Source organism: Triticum urartu, chromosome 7 (genome assembly GCF_003073215.2).
Source record: "Triticum urartu cultivar G1812 chromosome 7, Tu2.1, whole genome shotgun sequence".
Taxonomy (NCBI): Eukaryota; Viridiplantae; Streptophyta; class Magnoliopsida; order Poales; family Poaceae; genus Triticum; species Triticum urartu.
Window position 1 is genome coordinate 307,327,815 of NC_053028.1, and position 11,042 is coordinate 307,338,856.

The window sequence follows — 11,042 nt, forward strand, 5'->3', positions numbered from 1 at the left end:
TGTCTCGGGGGCTACTGCATTGCTTGTCCAATGCAGAAAATTTTATGTGCAATATAGTTTCCGAGGAGATTTTGATCCTCAGGTTGGTCGGCCGCACCCAACCTGAGTCTCGAGGGCTTGATCCTCAGGCCGATTTTGCAAATCAACCTGAGTCTCAGCGGCTACTGGGATCAGCGGTCTTATGTCATCCTTCATGTGCATCTCGGGTTTTAGACCGATACACACCTTGAGGGCTACTGGCTATATATCTCGGCAGAGAATAAATTGCACCAATAAAAAATATTGACAAAAAATCGGCCCATAGTCGGGGTGGTGCACCACCTCGGAAGCAGTCCGGCATAAAGCTCGGGCGCTAGTGGCTGGCTCCATAGAGGGCATTTCCGGCATTAAGCTCGGCTAAACTCCTTCAACTTTTTTGAACCAAGGTGATATGACACCTCAGATATAGTCCGGCATTGGAGCTTGGACACAGTCCGGCGTTGGAGCTTGGATATATTTCGGTGTTGGAGCTCGGATACATAGTCCGGCGTTGGAGCTCGGATACATTTCGGCGCTAGAGCTGGGAAGCGGTCCGGTGTTGGTGCTCAGCTGCAAAAGATACCTCGAATGCAGTCCGGCGTTGGAGCTCGGACGCAAGAGGACCCTACCTCCCGGGAACAACTTCAAACCCGAGGTGTGGCATAAAAATAAACAAGGCATTGATAAAGGCTGGAAATTTAAAGGGGCTCCTCGGATACCCGACGTGTAAACTCATCGAATGCATTTCGGCGATCCTCAAGATCGAAGATAAAGAAGATTTGTTGAACCAGTTTTCAAGACCGGCAACCGAAGATGAAGAACAGTTCGGAAGAATCGAGGAGCGTCCCTAACTTGAAGACCGGTTCAGGGGGCTACTGACGGTGTCCTGGACTAGGGGGTACTCACCACGTCGTCTCTCGATCTATTAGATTGGGCCGAGGACCCCCGTGGCCGTATACTCATGGGCCAGTTCGGACGGCTACCGCATACAAGGAAGATTCCACAAGTCTTGGCGATCAAGACAAGGAATTCTCCCCACCGGCGTATTCGGCTAGGACTCTTGTTATCCTAGGCCTCCGGTGCATTATATAAACCGAGGCTAGGCTAGTCGATAGATATACAATATATACAACAATCATACCATAGGCTAGCTTCTAGGGTTTAGCCTCCTCGATCTCGTGGTAGATCTACTCTTGTACTACCCATATCATCAATATTAATCAAGCAGGACGTAGGGTTTTACCTCCATCAAGAGGGCCCGAACCTGGGTAAAACATCGTGTTCCCTGCCTCCTGCTACCATCTGGCCTAGACGCACAGTTCGGGACCCACTACCCGTGATCCGCCGGTTTTGACACCGACAAAGGGTGACAACTTGACCTTGATCTTAATCTATCAATTGGTTTCCCTCTCTCTCTCTCTCACACACACACGCATACACTTACACGCTAGTTGTGTCTCTCTGCCTCGCTCACAAACACTTGATAAGTCTTTCTCTCCGTAGCCCCCTTGATATGTAGACTTCTCATGTGCGTGCAATAAAAGTAGCACATAAATGTTCCTCCAAAGATCTTCTATAAATCAGTATATCATCAAGATAGACTACCACAAATCTTCCAATGAAAGCACGTAAAACTTCGTTCATTAGTCTCATGAAAGTATTAGGTGCATTAGTTAACCCAAAAGGCATGACTAACCACTCATATAAATCAAACTTAGTTTTAAATGTTGTTTTCCATTCATGTCCCAATTTCATACGAATTTGATGGTATCCACTACGCAAATCAACTTTGGAGAAAATTGTAGAGCCACTCAATTCATCAAGCATATCATCTAGCCTAGGAATAGGATGACGATAAAGAATAGTAATATTATTAATGCCTCTACAATCAACACACATACGTGACGTATCATCCTATTTAGGCACTAGTATAATAGGAATAGCATAAGGACTAAGAGATTCGCGTATGTAACCTGTGTCGAGCAGCTCCTGTACTTGACACATAATCTCCTTAGTCTCCTCTGGATTGGTACGGTATGGTGCACGGTTGGGTAGCGATGCACCGGGAATTAAGTCAATTTGATGCTCAATCCCTCGAATAGGTGGTAATCTCGGTGGCACATCTTGTGGGAAGATGTCAGCTAACTCCTGCAAAATGTTAGTGACAGCAGGGGGCAAAGAGGAAGGCACATCCTCGAATGAAAATAATGCCTGTTTCCACACAAAAGCATAGCAAACATATTTGCTGAAATCTAGCTCATCAATATAAGATTTTGTGGCAAGTAAACATGCAGTTTTCAATTTAATTTTAGAAGCAACACTAGATGGTTTATTATTAGGTTTCATTTGTTGTTCAAATTCTTTTGCCACAATCGTATTTTCACTCTTATTTTTCTCCTGTTTTCCTTTATTAGCTCTGTTAGTGTCATCTTTCAAAATGGATTCAGGAGTCATCGGAAGCAAAGTAATATGGCTATCCTTATGAACAAGAGTATACTGATTATTTCTACCATGGTGTACAGAATTTTTATCAAATTTCCATGGTCTACCAAGTAATAAGGAACATGCTTGCATGGGTACCACATCACAATCAACATAATCATCATATGTAGAGATAGTAAAATGCACAAAAACAGTACGTGTTACCTTAAGCTTGCCGCTGTTGTTGAACCATTGGATGTAGTAAGGATGTGGATGTGGTCTTGTGGTGAGAGATAGCTTCTCCACCATCTCCATGCTAGCCAAGTTGTTGCAGCTCCCTCCATCTATGATGACGCAAACAAAACGTTCCTTCACAACTCCCTTTGTATGGAACAAATTATGCCTCTGATTTTGCTCAGCTTGTGTGACCTACAAACTCAAAACACATTGAGCAACTAAACATTCATACCTGTCAGCATCTTCAGGAGCCATGTATTGCGTCTCATGATCAGAATCATCACTACCGTGTTCTTCATGTGTAATAAGAGCTAAAGTCTCCTCATCATAGTCACTAGCAGACTCATACACACCATCCTCGGTAGAAATCATCACACGCTGAGATTTGCATTCTCTTGCAAAATGTCCTCTTCCCTTACAACGACGACAAATAATATCACTTGTGTGCCCTGTTGATGCCATGGAAGAAGAAGAGCTCTACGCAGGCCCGCCAGGTGTGATCTTAGCAGATAGTGGTGGTTGTGCCTGATTTCTTGTATCATGGATGGAGGTGGCACCTGATGGAGGTGATGAATTAGTGGAAGTAGAGGATGCACGTGGTGTCCATGATGAAGATCGACCTGCAGAAAAGTTAGTTCGCGCCAATGCATGTCGATCCTGCACTTCACGTCCAGCTTTACAAGCAAGATGGAATAAACGAGTGATATTATTATACTCCGTATACTCTAGAATGGTCTGAATCTCTCTATTTAATCCACCCATAAAACATGCAAGCATAGATTCATTCTCCTCACCAATAGCACATATAATCATGCCCGTTTGTAATTCGTGATAATATTCTTCTACAGAATTTTTTTCCTTGTCTTAAACGCTGCAATTTTTGAATTAATTCACGTTGATAATATGGTGGAACCCAACTAGTATGCATAGTAGTTTTCAAAGCAGCCCAAGTAGCTGGAATAGGGTATAATCTACAATGTTCAGACCACCAAACACATGCAAAGCTAGTGAAAGCACAAACAGCAGCAGGAACACGTCTCTCCTCAGGATATTGTAAACATGTAAATCGTTGTTCAGTTTCTAACTCCCAAGTAAGATATATATCAGGAACATATCTACCCTAAAATGGTGGAATATCCAATTTTAGTTTAGGGAGATGGTCATGATCTCGTACCTAAGGGGGAGCCCTACCATTGCCATTATTTGCATGTGGATGACCTGGTGGTTGTGGTGCTGGTGGTTGCACGTAGTTCTGATTTTGATCAACCTCATCCTCGTAATCTCCCGCATAATCATCCTTCTCCACATCAGCAGCAGGAGCCATAGAAGTATCAACGGTAGCACCAACAGTTTGGCCAGGCGCAAGCGGGAGACGGCTCGCTCGGCGGAGGGCTGTTTCGCGACATGGAGGTAGTCGTTGTTGTTGTTGTTGTTGTTGTTGTTGTAGAGGTGTGTTAGGTGCAGCCGGTGGTGGTGGTGGAAGACGCGCGAGCAATTCATTAAACTTGTTATCGAGCTTTGTTTCGAACGTCTTCTCCATGCCATCTATCTTCTCCATGGCCTCTTCAAATCTATTTAGCACATCTTGCACCTGTCCACTCATCATTTGCTGAAATTTATCATGCAACTCCTTATTCGTCATGTTCTCCCAGTCAGTCTCATCGACTTTTGATCCTGCCATGGTTAGCAGCAGTAGAAACACACAAGAATATGATCCTACACACTATTAGAAAATGGCGGTGGTGGGGTGTCACAAATCTGTCAAGCAAATCTCAAATTCTTACCAGTTCTTACCCAGCAGTAGGCGGTGATCCGCAACCATTGTAGTCAAAACTCTCAAAGATTGGAAAGAGCAATTCCCAGGTGGTGCCAAACGCACAATGTAGATGTATGTGGAGCTGGGAAGGCTTATGATATGGTATTGAAAATGTCAGCAATAATCAAATCAGAGATGAAAAGTTGAATAAACGCTCAACAACGGTACTGTGCTGGTCCTAGGCTAGACCGTGCTAGAGACGCGAGCCTAGAACACTTACAAAATCACGGCGCTGCACATAAACAAGGGAGGAGCACACTCTGAATTGTTTTCTCTTTTTGCACTTTTTTGCACTTTTTTTCTTTTTTTACTCCGCAACAATTTTTTCCAAAGAAGTCTACAAATGGTCTAAAAACTGCCTAGCCAGAATTTTCCAGACTTAGTTTTTTTTAAACTGGAACTATTTTTCTACTGCGGGTAGCACGGAAGTTAGGGAGTCCTACTCTGTCATGACTCGGAGTATGGCGTGATCTGGAAATCCAAAAGAATGCAACAAATACTGGACTCGGACTAGGACTAGTGGCGGAGATGAATCTGGTGGAAACTCGGACTGGTGGCAGATATATGTAGGGCGGTGGAACTTGGACTGGTGGCGAATCGGTGATGGAGGTGGACTCGAATTATCGTGATGGCGGTGGATATGTGGTATATGACAGCGGTGATGACGATGGTGGTATATGGCGGCAGTGATGACGATGGTGGTATATAGCAGCGGTGACAATGATGGTGGTATATGGCAACGGTGATGATAATGGTGGTATATGGCAGCGGTGATGATGATGATGATGCAGCGACGGCGTGACAACTTGTGAACAGAACTCGAAACTCTAAAGGACTAGACACTAAGACTAGCAAGTAGACATGACGATGCAACCACAAATTCAACAATGCAAAACCCTAAAAATATTATGCAAAGGCTCAGATTGGTTCGGATATGATGAACTAACCCTAAATATTTTTTTGCTTTTTTGTGGACTATAGGTATGAAGAACAGACTCGATCGAAACTACGAAAAACTGTAAAATCTCATCGAGCAACCTGAAAATCTGATACCAGTTGATAGAGGCGAGGGTCCCGATCTTTCGATGAGATGGGGGCTATCATTTTGGTGGAAGTCAACTTTGACGATCCGACTACGAACGTGCGAGGACGTCGCGCCTTAGCAATCGCTAAACCAACTCCGAGAAGTTATTGACCACGCCGGAGCACGATCAACCTGACCATGAAGGTCTGTTTCCTGCAGGAAAACGAAGAACAAGCAAGAAACTAAGATTGCAATCTGGATATCGCGAATTTTTAAGAGGAAAGCTTTATTGATCAAAGGTGGGGTTCTGTGACGCCTTTGTCTGGTCGTTGAACAGAAACGAAGTGCACGAAGTTGCAGCTATGGCGAACTTTAATCTAAACAAAACCCCAAGTCTAAATGATGCCCTAAGGGTTGTATATATGGAGGAGAGAGGGGGGGATTCGTGGCCCTTGGAGGAGGGGTCCAAAACCAACCCTAACTCTTATTTCCCCACACATACGGACTATAAAAACTGCCTATAATCAAGTATTTCGAAATTACATGGGCCTGGCCCAAAAATAAGGTGACGCAGCACCTAGAATAGCCTCTGGACGAAATTTATGAAGTGGCATCTTGTATATTTCGTCCAAGGCTTCATTCACTCATTATGGTGGCTTCAAAGTCATGTAATCATCACTTGTAACTCCGTTCTTGTTCCCCTTGCGCATGCTGTCATCTCCATGGTTGAAATTGCTCCAAGCTTCATATTTCTTGTCCAAGCTAGGACCTTCATTTGTATGGAAAACAAATGTATCCAATTTAGGCAGCATCATATTATCTTGAACATTAGAATCTTTACCAAGAAACGAAAGTACCTGATAATTCAATTGGCGTGTGCGAGCTATAGTAATTGGTCTAGTATAGATAGCAGCAGGGGTTGTGGGTGTAACAATGGTATTGATGTCCTCATCAACAAGTATTGGTATGCTTTCGTTCTCGTTTCCTTCATGTGATATGTGTAAATCTGGGAGCGTCTTTTGCGTTTAGTTTTTATTTTTATTTTATACACCATGCTGGTATGGGATAGTCCATGTTTGATTTATAGAATGGTCATTGCACTTCACTTATATCTTTTGAGTGTGGCTTTATAGAATGCTTCATATGCTTCACTTATATCATTTGAAGTTTGGATTGCCTGTTTCTCTTCACATAGAAAACCGTTATTTGAAGAATGCTCTTTGGCTTCACTTATATTTGTTAGAGCATGGTCATCTGTAGAAAGAATTAAACTCTCATGCTTCACTTAGATCTATTTAGAGAGTCAACAGGAATTGGTCAATTGCATGGTTGGTCATAAAATCCTACATAAAACTTATGGATTACTGAATATGATATGTTTGATTCCTTGCAATAGTTTTGCGATATAGAGATGGAGTATGTTGGAGGTACTAGTAAATGGTTGTGTTTAGTAAGAATATTGGTGTTAAGGTTTGTGATTCCTGAAGCATGCACGTATAGTCTCACATTATGCTATGATGTTGGAGCATGATTTATTATTGATTTTCTTCCTTATGAGTGGCAGTCGGGGACGAGCGATGGTCTTTTCCTACCAATATATCGCCCTAGGGGCATGCGTAGTAGTACTTTGCTTCGAGGGCTAATGAACTTTTGCAATAAGTATATGAGTTCTTTATAACTAATGTGAGTCCATGGATTATACGCACTCTTACCTTTCCGCAATTTGCTAGCCTCTACGGTATCATGCATTGCCCTTTCTCATCTCGAGCGTCGGTGCAAACTTTGCCGGTGCATCCAAACCCCATGATATGATATGCTCTATCACACATAAGCCTTATTATATCTTCCTCAAAGCATCCACCGCTTCTATATCTACCTATTGTGGCCCTTCCATAGCCATTCCGAGATATACGGCCATGCAACTTCCATCGCTTCCATTTTGATGACTTGAGCATTCATTGTCATATTGCTTTGCATGATCAGATAGCTGACATAGTATTTGTGGCTCAGCCACCATTCATCATTTTTATACATGTTACGCTAGATCATTGCACATCCTGGTACACTGCCAGAGGCATTCATATAGAGCCATAATCTGTCATAGGTATCGAGTAGTAATTTTTATTTCTTTTGAGTTATAAGTAAATAGAAGTGTGATGATCATCATTATTGATTTTTAGAGCAGTGCCCCGGTGAGGAAAGGATGATGGAGACTATGATTCCCCCACAAGTCGAGATGAGACTCCGGACAATGAGAGAAGAAAAAAAAGAAAAAGAAAAAAACAAAAAAACAAAGAGAGAAGGGGCATTGTTAGTATCATTTACCACACTTGTGCTTCAAAGTAACACCATGTATTTCATATGGAGAGTCTCCTATGTTGTCACTTTCATATACTAGTGGGAATTTTTCATTATAGGATTAGATGCACACCCACTTAGCTTTCATACTGAGCTTTCATACACTTGTAGCTCTTAGTGCATTCGTTGCATGGCAATACCTACTCCTCGCATTGATATCGATTGATGGGCATCTCCATAGCCCATTGGTTAGCCGCGTCGAGGTGAGACTTTCTTACCTTTTTGTGTTCTCTATATTTACCCCTATCATCATACTCTATTCCACCTGTAGTGCTATATCCATGGCTCGCGCTCATGTATTGCGCGAGGGTTGAAAGAGCTGAAGCGCGTTAAAAAGTATGAACCAATTGCTCGGCTTGTCATCGGGGTAGCGCATGATAAATACTTTGTGTTAAGAGGACAGAGCATGACAAGGCTATATGATTTTGTAGGGATAGCTTACTTTAGCATTGATATTTTGGAAGACATGATTGTTTGTTGGGATAACTAAGTATTGATGTATTTCTGTCAAATTATAGACTATTGCTTTGAATCACTTATGTCTTAATATTTATGCCATGATTAGATATATGATCAAGTTTATGCTAGGCATCATTCCACATCAAAAATTATCTTTTTTATCATTTACCTGCTCGAGGACGAGTAGGAATTAAGCTTGGGGATGCCGATACGTCTCCGTCGCATCTATAATTTTTGATTGTTTCATGCCAATATTATACAACTTTTACATACTTTTGGCAACATTTTATATGATTTATTTGGGCTAACCTATTGATCCAGTGCCCAGTGCCAGTTCCTATTTTTTTTGCATGTTTTTTGTATCACAGAAAATCCATATCAAACGAAGTCCAAATGCAATAAATTTTTACGGAGAACTATTTTGGAATATATCTGACTTTGGGGAGTTGGAATCACCGCAAACGGAGGCCCATACAGCCCACAAGACACCAAGGCGCTCCCTAGGCCCCTAGCGCGTGGTGGTGGGTTGTGACCTCGTCGAACGTCGGTTGGAGCTCTACTTCGGGCGCAAGTAAGCTTATATCCGGAAGAAAATCGTGTTAAAATCTCAGCGCAATTGGAGTTACGGATCTCCCGAAATATAAGAAACATTTTTCGGCCAGATCTGAGGGACGTGAAACAGAAGGGAACAGAGAGGGAGATCCAATCTCGGAGGGGCTCCCGCCCCTCCGCCGCCACTGATGCCATGGACCAGAGGGGGAACTCTCCTCCCATCTAGGGGGAGGCCAAGGAAGAAGAAGAAGAAGGGGGGGGCTCTCTCCCCCTCTCTCCCGGTGGCGTCGAATTGCCGCTGGAGCAAGGATCGTGACGGCGATCTACATCAACAATCTTGCTACCGTCATCACCAATTCTCTCCCCCTCTATGCAGCAGTGTAACACCCCTTCTCTCCGTTGTAATTTCTACTTAAACATGGTGCTCAACTCCATATATTATTTCCCAATGATCTATGGTTATCCTATCATGTTTGAGTAGATCTGTTTTGTCCTATGGGTTAATCGTGATCTTGGTTGGTATGATTGTATATTTCATTCATGGTGCTGTCCTACGGTGCCCTCCGTCTTTCTCAAACATGAGAGGTTTCCGCTGTAGGGTGTTGCAATACGTTCATGATTCTCTTATGGTGGGTTGCGAGAGTGACAGAAACTTAAACCCGAGTAGGTAGGTTGTTGCGTATGGGATAAAGAGGACTTGATACTTAATGTTATGATTGGGTTTCACGACCTTAATGATCTTAAGTAGTTGTGGATGCTTGCTAGGGGTCCAATCATAAGTGCATATGATCCAAGTAGACAAAGTATGTTAGCTCATGCCTCTCCCTCATATAGAATTGCAAGAATGATTACCGGTACTTGTTATCGATTACCTAGGGACAAATAAATTTCTTGTTGACAAAAGCTAGCCACTTTTATTACCTTGCAGTTTATCCATAGTTTTATTCTCGCAAAGTTGATGTAGGGTAGGAACCCTAGGGGCGGATCTTTCACGAAAGGAGTGCATCATGCGATGAACACGAAGAACACAAGGGAGAAAATGAGGGGAAACACAAGGGAAAACATGATAGAATCACTAAACCAACAAGAAATAGTCACACATGTGCTGGATCCTTGAGTACATAAGAGATCACACGGTACACAGTCAACTACGGACGATACAAAAGGTAACGGTCTTCTCCGTGAGGAGGTCTTGATGATCTTCTCCGCAAGGAGGTCTTGAATCCAAAGGGATCTTCTCTGAAGAGGGGCCGTGATCTCTCTCGTGGAGTAGATCCAATGTGGATGAGCAAGGCTCTATCTCTAAAATGAGCTAAACCAATGCTAACCTTAGAAAAGTAGTGGAGGATTCATTTATATAGTCAAAGGGGGTGAACGGGTACATGGGCCTCGGATGAACATCATGCACGCAGGCACTTTCCGGATGATCCGGATGTTGGTCCGGACGATCCGGGCTTCGGGGGACTGGATGATCCGGGCCGGCGTCCGGATCGTCCGGCTGTGTTGAGGGGGCCGCAGGAGGTCCGGATGTCCGGGTCTTGGTCCGGATGTCCGGATAAGTCCGGATGATCCGGGACAGGGTCCAGATGATCTGGCTTCAGGGCAGCCTCGGTTGCTCTCGGGTCTCCAATTGTCTAGATCATCTGGGCTGGGGTCCGGATCATTCGGGATGTGTTCGGATCGTCCGGGACCTCGTCCGGATGATCCAGCCAGCCTGGGACTTGGCTGATTTCTTCTCCGTCTTCACGCATGTCTTCCGCTCCCGATCCTCCTTGCTCCTTAGCTTCTCCATGGCTAGCTCCTTGGTACCTGAGTATGCACAATGTCTCCGTTTGAGGTAGTAGCCATGTCTCATGTGAATTGAAGTGGAATTATGAGAGGAGTGATGTCACCTCGGTTTCGAGAGCTCTTGCACGTGCTCGTGTCATGGGACCACTAGGCACTTGGTGAGACGATGATAGGTCCATGGGGATGATCTTGGGATGCTCCGCATCATCTCCCCTCCCTTGGGGAAGATCCGACCCCAGATCAAATTCTTTATCACCATGGTAGGGTGAGAGGTCCTTGACATTGAAGATGTCGCTCACGTTGTACTTGTCTCGCGGGAGGTCGATCTTGTGGGCGTTGTTGTTGTAGCGTGCAAGAACCTTGAAGGGT